Raw genomic sequence first — 13,511 nt, forward strand, 5'->3', positions numbered from 1 at the left:
AGATTGCATAACCAGAAAGTTTCAGGAGTTTTATAGGTGGAAATTCAAGTAGCTCCTAGAATATATTTTCGACAGATGCATGATATGAGATTGGGGTTTGACGTGTAGTGGTCCGCCTTTCCACGGTCGTTTTTACTGCGGTCTCGTTGTGTCTTAAAGAACCCTTGGCTATGCTGGTTCGGGGACACTTCGTATGTCATGTGCACTGCCTTGTACATGATGGTGCTGTACACTCGAGCCCGTGTGGGCCCCACCACAAAAACTTCAGACGGAATCTCTATCATATGTTTGTTCCGGCTTATTCCGCAAGCCAAATCCTTTGTTTTGTTTTATTTGTGGTATTCGAGTTGCTTCGAAGTCAAATGTTGAATTCCATACCTTTCAAGTGGTGTTCTCATATTTCTATGGGAGTACTAATCCTTTTGATCATTGAGGTTGTCATGTTAATCCTTTTCCAACCGGTGCGCTTCTCTTCGATATGATCCCATGATTCTCCCATCCGCAAGATCAACTCTAAGTTTTCTCACTGGTGTTTGTTTCATCCATCCCAAGTTGTCTTTGTTTTCCCGCCCTCCCACCCTTTTTCTTCAAAGACTCAGATTTCTTAATCAAGTATCAATTTATTCATGTGAAGTCTCTGCACTCTTTTCAATCAATGTTCTTATCCGGTGTTTTCCCATGAAGATGCTCAACAGTTTCAAGTTCATCATTCTTCATTCTCGTATTCTTCTCCGGTGGATCCAATTCAAGCTTTCAGTGTTGATCATATTCCTTTCCTCGTGTCAAATGCTTTCTCATGCCGGTGCACCTCTCAATCACTCATCTCTCGCTTTCCATTTGTTCCGGTGTGCTGAAGATATCTCGGAAGATTCGTGTTATCATTCCTAATCTGTTTTAGATATCTCGAGGTTGTTATCTCTTTTGAGCCATTTAATTCAATCGGTGCAATCCCCCCTTTCAATCAATTGTTCAACGGTGTTTTCTTTTGAGTGGGCCCTAACCCACATGTCTTTTCCCAGGATCTTACCTGACTCTTCTAATTTTCCCGGAGCCATTCCCAAAGTCTTTCGAAGTTTGACGTAAGAATGAATTTTCATCAGTCATTTTCCTTATCCAAGATCGCTTTTAGAATATTTTCATCGTTGATTCAACCTTTCTATTCTTCATTTCGGAGTATCTCAACAATTCATGGTGGTTCTCATCATCTTTCTCAACATTTGAAGACCAAAGAAGTGTTTCCTCTAAATCTTTGTCCATTCTCTTCAAGATTGATGGTTCTAGCTTGATGCCATCCTCTCATAATTGTTTTCGATTGTGAGAATTTTTTTCATCCATCCGGAGCAATTCAAGAGTCTTTTCAGATTGATTCTCCGTAGCCCATCATCTCAGAATTATTCATTCAAGCTTTCAGTTCTCGTTCTCCAAATCTTACCAGTGCAATGCTCAAGTATTCTCTAATTAGCTCGTGATCTCTTCGTTTTCTTGTATCAAATTCCCTCAAGTATCTTCATTCGTTCTCTAATTCTATGCAGTGCTTCACCCCTTTACTTCGTTCGTTTTCAATTCTTTCGGTGGTTCGTTCAAGATTTCACTTCCTTTGTTATCATATCAACTCATTCGTTCTTTCCAAATCCTACTGGTGGTTTGTTCATGTTTTTCCCAAGTTTGCGCTCTATCTCTCTTAATCATTTCTACGAGAATAAGTAGTATGCCAAATCCGTTGCTTGTCATCAATTTAAATTGGTGAAGGATACGCATAACATAATTCTTATTTTTGTTTCATCCAAGTGATTAATCCCTTCCTTCGGAGTTTGTTCAGGAGGAATAAATTATTGGTTTCTTGTTGTTCATCTTTTATTTTCCGGAGTTCCAAGCTCTCTCAATTATCTCGTCGCGAAGCTCCATCTAAATCATTGCAAGGGTTCACCTTGTGTTTTCAACTTCTCTTTCTTTCTATCATCCTTTCATTACCGGAGTTCTTCATGGAGGCTCTACATGATGGTTCATCAAGGATTATTTTCATTCTTCAATTGTTCTTCAATATTTCTCTTAATGTTATGACCCGCCAAGCTATACTAAAAAATAAACATGGTGTTCAACACATGTTTTGTTTTAAGGAGTTCAAGCATTCTTCATCTTGCATTCCAAAGTGCAATTCTTTCTACCTTATCTTTTTATATGGTGTTATGTCACTCTCGACAATTTCCTTCATGTTTCATGATTCATATGTTGTCAAGAATGAGGTATTTTAAATCCATCAATCTCTTTGTTGGAGTTATCTTGGGTTATATTTCACCTAAAGCCTTCCGTTGGGAATGTTGCTATTTGTGGTGCTTATCATTGATCCAAGCTTTCTCCTTATCCTTCTCGGTGAAAGAGGTTTTTCATCTCTTCGTTGATCTCAAACAAGCAATTGTTTTTCGTTAGTGGCAGAATTTCACTTCAAGCGTTGAGATGTTTGCATAAGCCCACTACAAGTTTATTCGTTTCGTTGTTGGTTTTCCAACAACTACGTTCTATTCTTCTTTGCAACGATGCTTTCCAAGCTGAATTGTGGTACAAGTTGGCATTTTCTTCTCCATTCTTCTATTTCAACGATCTAGCTTCTACTCTTTCATTCCGAAGGCATTGTGATGTTGTTCTCTTCACTCATCATCTTGTTTTGTCAAGATCGTGTTCTTTTCCTTGCTTATCCATTGTCACATCCCTAGTCTGGTATGACTTAGACTAGCTAGCCATTTGTGCATCATATTTAAATTTCATTTAAATTTGAAATGAGGATTGGTGGAACCCTCAGAATCATTTTTGAAAATGACCCAAATAAAAATTTCTCCAAAAGGGTCCAAGAAAATGCTCATGCTGCTCTCTGAAAATATTGGACAGAGATAAAAATCAAAACAATATTTTTAGGAGCTCATGGATATTTATTTTGGCCATTTGGATTAATTCGATAAATATTTGCATTGGAAATATATTTCTATATATATGAAATATGGTCCAAAAATTATGCCATTTATAAAGGAGCTCTGGAATAATATATCTAGCTCCTGCAAAAATTAGCATAAGGTAATAAATTGATTTAGTATTTTATTAAATCAAAACAAATGTCAGAAAAATTAGAAAACAAAATTAAAAGGAAGGAGGGGCTTACCTGGGGCTCCCCCCTGTGCAGCCCAGCCGCAGCACGCCGGCCCAGCCAGCAGGCGGCCCAGCCCACCTGGCCCCCCCTCCTATCTCGTCTACCTCCCCGACAGGGGAACGACGCGTGCCCGACGCGCGTGCACCGCCGCGCCACGCCACCTCCTCCCTCCCTGCTTGCCTGTCCTCCCCTCGTCGCTCTGGATGGACCGGACGACGCCACGCGCTGCCCCGCACCGCTCTCACTCCCTCTCGCTCTCCCTCCTCCTCTTCCCCTGCTCTCTCTCTCTCACCCGAGAACCACCGCCGCCGCCGACGGGCATCACCGTAGCCACCGCCTCTCCCACGCCTTCCCGACACGCTCCCTAGCTCCGCCACGTCGCCGGCTACCTCCTCGTCGAGCCACGCACCTCCGGACGGCCTCCATCGCCGCCATCGCCATCGTCTTCCTCCTCGGGCTCCGCCGTCCGCCGCCGTCGATTCGCCGTCATCAGGTCTTCCCCGACCCTGCTATGCTGCTCTGCGTGATCGCCGTGAGCATCTCCCTGTTTCCCCTCTCTTCTCCCCCTCGTTCCCGTGCCGTAGCGCCGCTCCCCACCACGGCCGAAGTACCTCGCCGCCGGCCATGGCGCCACGGTGGCATGAGCCCAAGCCAGTCACTCCCGCGCGCGTCACCGTGTTCCTGGTGATGCCAGGAGGCCGTAGGAGCCCTCCGCTTCCACTGCCGTGCACCACAACGCCGCGGCCGCAAGTTGCCGAGCTCCGGCCGCCGCCGCGAGCCTTGCTCCGGCGAGCTCCGGTGCCCCCGCAGCCCCCCATCAGCTCCCCTGGTTGCGGATGACGAAGGGCTACGCCCCGGTGGTCTTCGCGCGACCAAACACCGCCTGCAGCGCAAGTCCGGCGAGTCGCAGCCGCGCTAATGGTCGCCGCCGGCCAGAACTCCGGCGGGCTGACGTGGTTTTGCTAATTAGGCACTAATCCCCACCTACTGACGCTGACCAGTGGGCCCAGGGCTTAGTCAAAGCTAATCAGCCCGGGTTTGACTCGGGGTTAACCCCAGTGTCACTGACGTGTGGACCCCACACGTCAGGTTTGACCCTGGACAGCCGCATTGACCGCTGATGTAGTGATGACGTCATGCTGGCGCAATATATATATTTCTGGATTTAAATTAAATCAGAAAATTCCAGAAATTGTTTTAAAACTTCAAAAATTCATAACAATTCAACTGTAGCTCAGATTAAAATAATTTATATATGAAAAATTATCAGAAAAATGCAATCTTTCCATCTGTACTATTTTCATGCATGAAAAACCAACTTATACATGCTGAATATGGAAAAACACATTATGGCATATATAAGAGACTTAATTTAGAAATGCATTTGAACCTTTGGTTCAAATGGACTTCAAACCAATTGAACACTAGTTGCATTAGCTCAACAACATCACATCTACATGCCATGTTCATGCATCATATTGTTGCATATGATTGTGTTTTGATTGCCGGCACCGTTCCTTCTCGATAGGTCTTGCTCCGGAGACGTTCCAGAGTACCTGTCTGTGAAGCAGTGCCTCCCTTGTTGTTTTACCAGGCAAGCAAACCCCCCTTGTTCATTTCGATAAAACCCTACTCTCTCGCTCCTGCTCTCAGTTATTGCATTAGGACAACAACGGTTCATCTGCTACTTTGTGTTGCGGTAGTTGAACCCATTCCTCTGCATGACCTGTCATTGCCACAGTAAATAGTTGAAACCCACTAGCATGTGTAGGAGTTGATTGAAGCCACTGATGTGTTCCTACCATGCTATGCCTGCTATTGCTTAGAGTGTGTCAGGTCTGGTTCATTGGGAATGAATTGGAGTGTCACGATATGTTCTGTTGCTGAGAGTTAAGTGTGTGAACACGATTTGGTAAAGGTAGCGGTGAGGGGCCATGTAGGAGTACATGGTGGGTTGTCTCGCTGGAACCGTCCTTAAGCACTGAGTTCTATGTATGTTGTCCAATGACTCGATACTACCACACATTGGGATCCTTAATTGACTCTCTCGGCTTATTAACCAACTTGATCTCTGTCCAGGAGTCGCAACTAGTTTCTGGTGTTTGTAGGTAGTGCTATTTTTCTACCAAGTGGCACCCGACAGGGTGGGCTTGGGACAGACTAGGCACACGTGGCACGGTGTACCGAGTGGCACCCGGTTGGTGGGCTCGGGAACCCTGCTCACATCGTTTGGGGCCGTGAGCGACACCCCGGCCGGATCTCCTTGCGGATGGAACCCGAATAGGCGATAAACCTGGACTAGAGTCTTGTGTGGTTAGTCAGGTCGTGGCCGACACCCTCGCCAGGCTTCCGCTTGAAGGTTGCCGAGATACATGACGTGTACATGGCGGTAAGTGGCGAGAGCGTGTGTGAAGAAGTACACCCCTGCAGGGTTAACATGATCTATTCGAATAGCCGGGTCCGCGGTTATGGACTTCTTGGATGCTTACATGGTACATAGACAACTTGAAGTGGATACTCTAAAATGCTCAAGACAAGTGTGAGTGCTATGGATGGCCTTCTCGTAGGGAGACGGGGATGAATCCATAGTAGTGTATTGTGTGGTGGTTAGTGGACTCGTGTACGTTGTTTCACCTCCAGAGTTTCTGGTAGTCGTAGATTAGGATAGCCACAGAGTCAAAGCTGGCTTGCTGCAACTAAACCCCACATTACCCTCTTGATACAAATGCATGTATGATAGGATCTGATGTAAGTCTTGCTGAGTACCTTTGTACTCATGTTGCTTTAATTATGTTTTTGCAGCGGAGACTTCGGTCTTACTAGGGTTCTCATGGACTTCGACTAGTAGCTAGTACCTCAGCTACGATCTTGATCGGATGTTGTAGATAGTCAGGCTTCTAGTCTTTTTCATTTATAGATGTATGTACCCAGACATGTAATGCTTCTGCTTGTTGCTTGTATGCTCTGTATGACGGGTCTTGTGACCCTTGTTTGCAATAAATGCTATGATGGCTCTTCCGAGCCTTTATCTATATAATTGTTGAGTTATGCTGTGATGCCATGTTGTACAGCACATACTTGCATGTTATGCGTACGTGTAATGTGTAGTGCTATGTGTGGGATCTGACTATCTAGTTGTTTATCTTTAGTAGCCTCTCTTACCGGGAAATGTCTCCTAGTGTTACCGCTGAGCCATGGTAGCTTGCTACTGCTCTGGAACACTTAGGCTGGCCGGCATGTGTCCTTCTTCGTTCCTGTGTCTGTCCCTTCGGGGAAATGTCACGCTTTGAGTACCGGAGTCCTGTTAGCCCGCTACAGCCCGGTTTACCGGAGTCCTGCTAGCCCAGTGCTACAGCCCGGACCCACTTGCTGATGACCAACACGTTCGAAGCTGGGTCATGGATGCCTGTCCCTGTAAGTCTGTGCCACTTTGGGTTTACGACTAGTCATGTCAGCCCGGGCTCTTTATCATATGGATGCTAGCGACACTATCATATACGTGAGCCAAAAGGCGCAAACGGTCCCGGGCAAAGGTAAGGCGACACCCGTGGGAACACCGTGCGTGAGGCCGCAAAGTGATATGAAGTGTTACCGGCTAGATCGATGTGACATCGAGTCGGGGTCCTGACAGCGTTTGCGCCAGTCGTCCTCCACCTCCCGCCAGGAGGCCAGAGGCGTGTGGCCGGCGCGTGCGCACCGCCGTGCCGCCACGGCACCTGCCTGCCTGTCCTCCCCCTCGACGCCTGGACGTCCGGAACGTCGCCACGCAGCTGCCCCGCACCGCTCTCACTCTCCCTCGCCCTCCTCCTCTCCCCCTGCTCTCTCTCCCTCTCACCCGAAGCACTGCCGCCGCCGCAGCTCGTCACCGACGCGCTCCCCGCCGTCCCCTCGCCCCTCCGTAGAGCCCCCGAGCTCCGCCGCGACCCCCTCTACCTCCTCGTCGAGCCAAGCAAGACGGGGCATCCCGTGGAGCCATCGCCGTCGCCATCCTCCCCTCCGGCCGCCGTGGGTACTCGCCGTTGATTCGGGAGCTTCCGGGTATCCCCGACCTCGTCCTCGCGCTCGCTGGATCCGCGGTGAGCTCCTCCACCGTTCCCCTCTCTTCTCCCTCCCGTTCCCGTGCCATAGCGCCGCTTCCCACCACGGCCGAAGCCTCCCGCCGCCGTCCTTGTCGCCGTCGCCGTCTCAGCCCGCCTCCGCCCAAACCAAGCCTCCCTTCGCGCTCCTGGTGCCACGAGGGTGCCGCCGAGCCCCTCAGGTGGCCTCCCCGTGCCCCGCAGCCCGATCCCGCTCGCGCCCGAACTCCGGCCGCCGCCCCGAGCTTCGCTCCGGCGAGCTCCGGCCTCCCCTGCTGCTTCCACCTCCCCTACCAGATGCGCGAGAGCCCGGGCTACACCCCGGTGCTCTCAGACGCCGTCCCCGTGGCCTGTGGCGCGGACTCCGCCGCGTCCAGAGGTCGCCGGCGACGAGCCCCCATCGCCTGAGCCCTGCCAGGTGGGGCCGGCCCGTCAGGTGATTAGCTTAGTGCTAATCACCGTTAACTAACCCCCCCCCTGATGCTGACCAGTGGGCCCGACCCCCCCCCTAACCTTTTAATTAACCCTGTTAACCCCAGTGTCACTGACGTGTGGGTCCCACACGTCAGGTTTGACCTGGACAGCCGCGTTGACCGCTGATGCAATGATGACGTCATGCTGACGCAATTATACATTTTCTGGAATTAAAATAATTCAGAAAATCCAGAAAATGATTTAATCTTCAAAAATTCATAGAAATTCAACCGTAGCTCAGATTGAAATAATTTATATATGAAAAATTATCAGAAAAATGCAATCTTTCCATCTGTACTAGTTTCATGCATGACAAACCAACCTATACATGCTGAATATGAGAAAACACATTATGGCATATATAAGAGACCTAATTTAGAAATGCATTTGAACCTTTGGTTCAAATGGACTTCAAACCAATTGAACACTAGTTGCATTAGCTCAGCAGCATCACATCTACATGCCATGTTCATGCATCATATTGTTGCATATGATTGTGTATTGATTGCCGGCACCGTTCTTTCTCGATAGGTCCTGCTCCGGAGACGTTCCAGAGTACCTGTCTGTGAAGCAGTGCCTCCCTTGTTGATTTACCAGGCAAGCAACCCCCCTTGTTCATTTCGATAAAACCCTACTCTCTCGCTCCTACTCTCAGTTATTGCATTAGGACAACAACGATTCATGTGCTACTTTGTGCTGCGGTAGTTGAACCCATTCCTCTGCATGACCTGTCATTGCCACAGTAAATAGTTGAAACCCACTAGCATGTGTAGGAGTTGATTGAAGCCACTGATGTGTTCCTACCATGATATGCCTGCTATTGCTTAGAGTGTGTCAGGTCTGGTTCATTGGGAATGAATTGGAGTGTCACGATATGTTCTGATGCTGAGAGTGAAGTGTGTGAACACGACTTGGTAAAGGTAGCGGTGAGAGGCCATGTAGGAGTACATGGTGGGTTGTCTCACTGGAACCGTCCTTAAGCCTTGAGTTCTGTGTATGTTGTCCAATGACTCGATACTACCACACATTGGGCTCCGGGTGCTCCAAGCCCTCTCGACTTATGAACCAACTTGATCTCTGTCCAGGAGTCGCAACTAGTTTCTGGTGTTTGTAGGTAGTGCTATTTTTCTACCAAGTGGCACCCGGCAGGGTGGGCTTGGGACAGACTAGGCACACGTGGCCCGGTGTACCGAGTGGCACCCGGTTGGTGGGCTCGGGAACCCTGTACACATCGTTTGGGGCCGTAAGCGACACCCCGGCCGGATCTCCTTGCGGATGGAACCCGAATAGGCGATAAACCTGGACTAGAGTCTTGTGTGGTTAGTCAGGTCGTGGCCGACACCCTCGCCAGGCTTCCGCTTGAAGGTTGCCGAGATACATGACGTGTACATGGCGGTAAGTGGCGAGAGCGTGTGTGAAGAAGTACACCCCTGCAGGGTTAACATGATCTATTCGAATAGCCGGGTCCGCGGTTATGGACTTCTTGGATGCTTACATGGTACATAGACAACTTGAAGTGGATACTATAAAATGCTCAAGACAAGTGTGAGTGCTATGGATGGCCTTCTCGTAGGGAGACGGGGATGAATCCATAGTAGTGTATTGTATGGTGATTAGTGGACTCGTGTACGTTGTTTCACCTCAAGAGTTTCTGGTAGTCGTAGAACAGGATAGCCACAGAGTCAAAGCTGGCTTGCTGCAACTAAACTCCACATTACCCCTTGACACAAATGCATGTATGCTAGGATCTGATGTAAGTCTTGCTGAGTACCTTTGTACTCATGTTGCTTCATTTATGTTTTTGCAGCGGAGACTCCGGTCTTACTAGTGTTCTTGTGGACTTCGACTAGTAGCTAGTACCTCAGCTACGATCTTGATCGGACGTTGTAGATAGTCAGGCTCTTCAGCCTTTTTCATTTGTAGATGTCTGTACCCAGACATGTAATGCTTCCGCTTGTTGCTTGATTGCTCTGACTGTTGGGTCATGTGACCCCTGTTTGTAATAATGCTGTGATGGATCTTCTGAGTCTTTATCTATTTGAGTTGTTGAGTTATGCTGTGATGCCATGTTGTACAGCACATACTTGCATGTTATGCGTACGTGTAACGTGTACTGCTATGTGTGGGATCTGACTATCTAGTTGTTTATCCTTAGTAGACTCTCTTACCGGGAAATGTCTCCTAGTGCTTCCACTGAGCCCTGGTAGCTTGCTTCTGCTCCGGAACACTTAGGTTGGCCGGCATGTGTCCTTCTTCGATCCTGTGTCTGTCCCTTCGGGGAAATGTCACGCGATGAATACCGGAGTCCTGCTAGCCCGCTACAGCCTGGTTCACCGGAGTCCTGTTAGCCGAGTGCTACAGCCTGGATTCACTCGCTGATGACCGACACGTTCAATGCTGGGTCATGGATGCCTGTCCCTGTAAGTTAGTGCCACTTTGGGTTTACGACTAGCCATGTCATCCCGGGCTCTTTATCATATGGATGCTAGCGACACCATCATATACGTGTGCCAAAATGCACAAACGGTCCCGGGCAAAAGTGAGGCGACACCCGTGGGGATACCGTGCGTGAGGCCGCAAAGTGATATGAGGTGTTACATGCTAGATCGATGTGGCATCGAGTCGGGGTCCTGACAGCGTTGGTATCAGAGCTTGACTGCCTGTAGGTTTACCAAGCCATACCGGTCGAAGTTGAGTCTAGAAATTCTTTAGTTATGTAAGGGAATTGATTGTGGGTTGGAACGTAAGGCTCTTTTACTCCTTTACCTCATGGCATTCTGATCTGAGTCGTCCTATCTTTCCTACGGGGTTAAGGAACTAGGTTTTCTCTTCCGTCTATCAGGATCACGTGTTACTACTCCATAGTCCCATAGGATTGGTTGATCAGAGTCATACCCTAGTTTTGAGTATTTCCGGTGTAGTCTGTTTAGTATGATCTCAGAACCCTGAGTAATGTTGATGAGTATGTTACCACCCCATTTTAGTAGGATGTCTCATTCTGAGCATTTTACTGCCGTTATGCTGCCGGAATTTTTCCTAGGAGTTCGAGAGATACTAATCCCTTGTCCTACATTCTACAGTCCATAGTTGATGCTGATTCCGTCCCTGGTTTCGTTTCTCAGGATGTCATCAAGTTCTGTTGCTCGTAGCCAGAACCACGGAGATGGTAGGAATGAGGATCCTCCCGACCAGCCTTCGTTGACAGAGTTCATGTTAGAAATGGAGAGGAACAAGCGTGAGTCCAACCGCTTGTTGGCACGTATCGAGGAGAACACCGCACATCAGTTCAAAGGGTCTGCTACCATTCATGATTTCATTCGCTTGCACCCACCTACCTTTCATCATTCCATCGAGCCACTCGATGCAGATGACTGGCTCCGTAGCATCACTCATAAGCTGCGTTCCGCGAGCGTAGCTGAAGATGACAAGGTCACGTATGCCACATACCACCTGGAAGGTCCTGCTAGTCTTTGGTGGCAGAACTATGAGACTTTGCTTCCAGCTGGCCAGATTCCTACCTGGAAGGATTTCACTGAGGCTTTTCGTGAGCATCACATTCCCCAGGCCCTCCTTGATCGCAAGAGAGAAGAGTTCTGCATTTTCACCCAGAGTAAGATGGCTATTGATGCTTATAGCAGAGAGTTCGAGAACCTCGCCCGTTATGCCACAGAAGAAGTGTCCACGGACGCCAAGAAGCAGGCTAGGTTCCGGAAGGGTCTCAACCCCAAGTTGCGTCGTGATCTCCACCTGCATCATTGTGATACATTCCAAGCTCTTGTGAACAAAGCCATTAATGCAGAGACAGCTCAGCTCACTTACGAGGAGTCTCGTAAGCACACCCGTGATTTGGGATCTTCCTCCTGTTCTAGTTCTCAGAAGCGCCGGATTTGGGTTCCAAACTCCGCTCTTCCTTCCGGTTATACACCGAGGTCATCTCATGTGGTGCCTTCCCCAACTCAGTCATATGTTCCACCCAGGCCTACTGGTAGACCGCTTGTTAGTGCGGGTCCACGTCCAACCTCAGGGACTTGCTTCACATGCGGGAAGCCGGGACACTATGCACGTGACTGCTCTCAGACTAGTTATGCTCCACCCCAGCCCGAGAAGGCTGTTGGCTGTGTTAAGCCATCACGCAAGATGATCAGTGTCAAGTCAGTTCCCACTGAACGTGGACGTGTGCATCACGTCTCAGCCAAAGACGCTCATGATGATCCAGATGTCGTTCTTGGTACACTCCTTGTCAATTGTCACCCAGCATCAGTTCTATTCGATACTGGGGCATCTCACTCCTTCATTTCTGAGGGCTATGCTCGTTTGCACGACATGTCATTTTGTGATATGCCAACTCCGCTTGAAATCCAAACCCCAGGGTCTAGATGGCAGACCACCAGAATCAGCCATGGTAACGAAATCCTTGTTGACAGAATTGTATTCCTTGCCTCACTTGTAGCCCTCAAGTCCTCAGATATTAACATCATCTTGGGTATGGACTGGATGACAGCTCATCATGCCAAGATTGATTGTTACTCCAGATCTGTTCAGCTTACACACCCATCTGGCAAGATAGTCACCGTCTCCACTAGAGTTGCAAAGCTTCAGCTCTATTCTCTTAATGCCAGCCCTCTTCCAGACCTTGAAGATATCCCGGTAGTTCGTGACTTTCCAGAGGAACTGCCAGGTGTTCCACCTGACAGAGATGTAGAGTTCGTCATAGATCTTATCCCAGGAACAGCTCCAATCTCCCGGAGACCTTACAAGATGGCACCCTTAGAACTAGCCGAGCTTAAGAAACAACTTGATGAGTCCTTGCAAAAGGGTTTCATCCGTCCTAGCTCTTCTCCTTGGGCTTGCCCCGTCCTCTTCGTCAAGAAGAAGGATGGTACGGATCGAATGGTTGTAGATTATCGCCCCGTTAATTTGGTTACGATAAAGAACAAGTATCCGCTCCCCAGGATCAACGACCTGTATGATCAGCTCGCTGGATCCTCAGTCTTCTCCAAGATGGATTTAAGGTTAGGATACCACCAAATCAAAATCAGAAACGGGGACATTCCCAAGACAGCTTTTGTCACTCGTTATGGTCAGTACGAGTACACCGTCATGTCCTTTGGCCTAACCAACGCCCCAGCCACATTCTCCCGCTTGATGAACTCGATCTTCATGGAGTACTTAGATAAGTTCGTCGTGGTTTACCTCGATGATATTCTTATCTACTCGAAGAACGAGGAAGAGCATGCCGAACATCTTAGACTTGTTTTAGAAAAACTCAGAGAACACCGCCTTTATGCCAAGTTCTCCAAGTGTGAATTTTGGTTGCCAGAAGTGACCTACCTAGGCCACGTAATCTCTGGTAAGGGCATTGCTGTCAATCCCGAGAGAGTTCAGGCCGTTCTCGATTGGACTCCACCTGAGACCGTTAAACAAGTTAGGAGCTTCCTTGGTCTAGCCAGCTATTGTCGCCGCTTTGTTGAAAACTTCTCCAAAGTAGCCAAACCCCTCACGGAACTTCTCAAGAAAGATAAAAAGTTCGAGTGGTCCCCACAGTGTGAGTACAGTTTTCAGGAACTGAAAAGACGCCTGACTTCTGCTCCCATACTTGTGCCACCGGATTTCACTAAAGACTTTATTATCTACTGCGACGCCTCACGACAGGGACTAGGTTGCATTCTTATGTAGGATCGTCATGTGATTGCCTATGCATCTCGACAGTTGCATCCACATGAGGAGAATTATCCTACACATGATCTAGAGCTTGCAGCCGTAGTCTATGCACTCAAGACCTGGCGACATTACCTCCTTGGTAAACGTTGCGAGATCTACAC

The sequence above is a fragment of the Triticum aestivum genome, chromosome 4B, assembly GCF_018294505.1.
Source record: "Triticum aestivum cultivar Chinese Spring chromosome 4B, IWGSC CS RefSeq v2.1, whole genome shotgun sequence".
NCBI lineage: Eukaryota > Viridiplantae > Streptophyta > Magnoliopsida > Poales > Poaceae > Triticum > Triticum aestivum.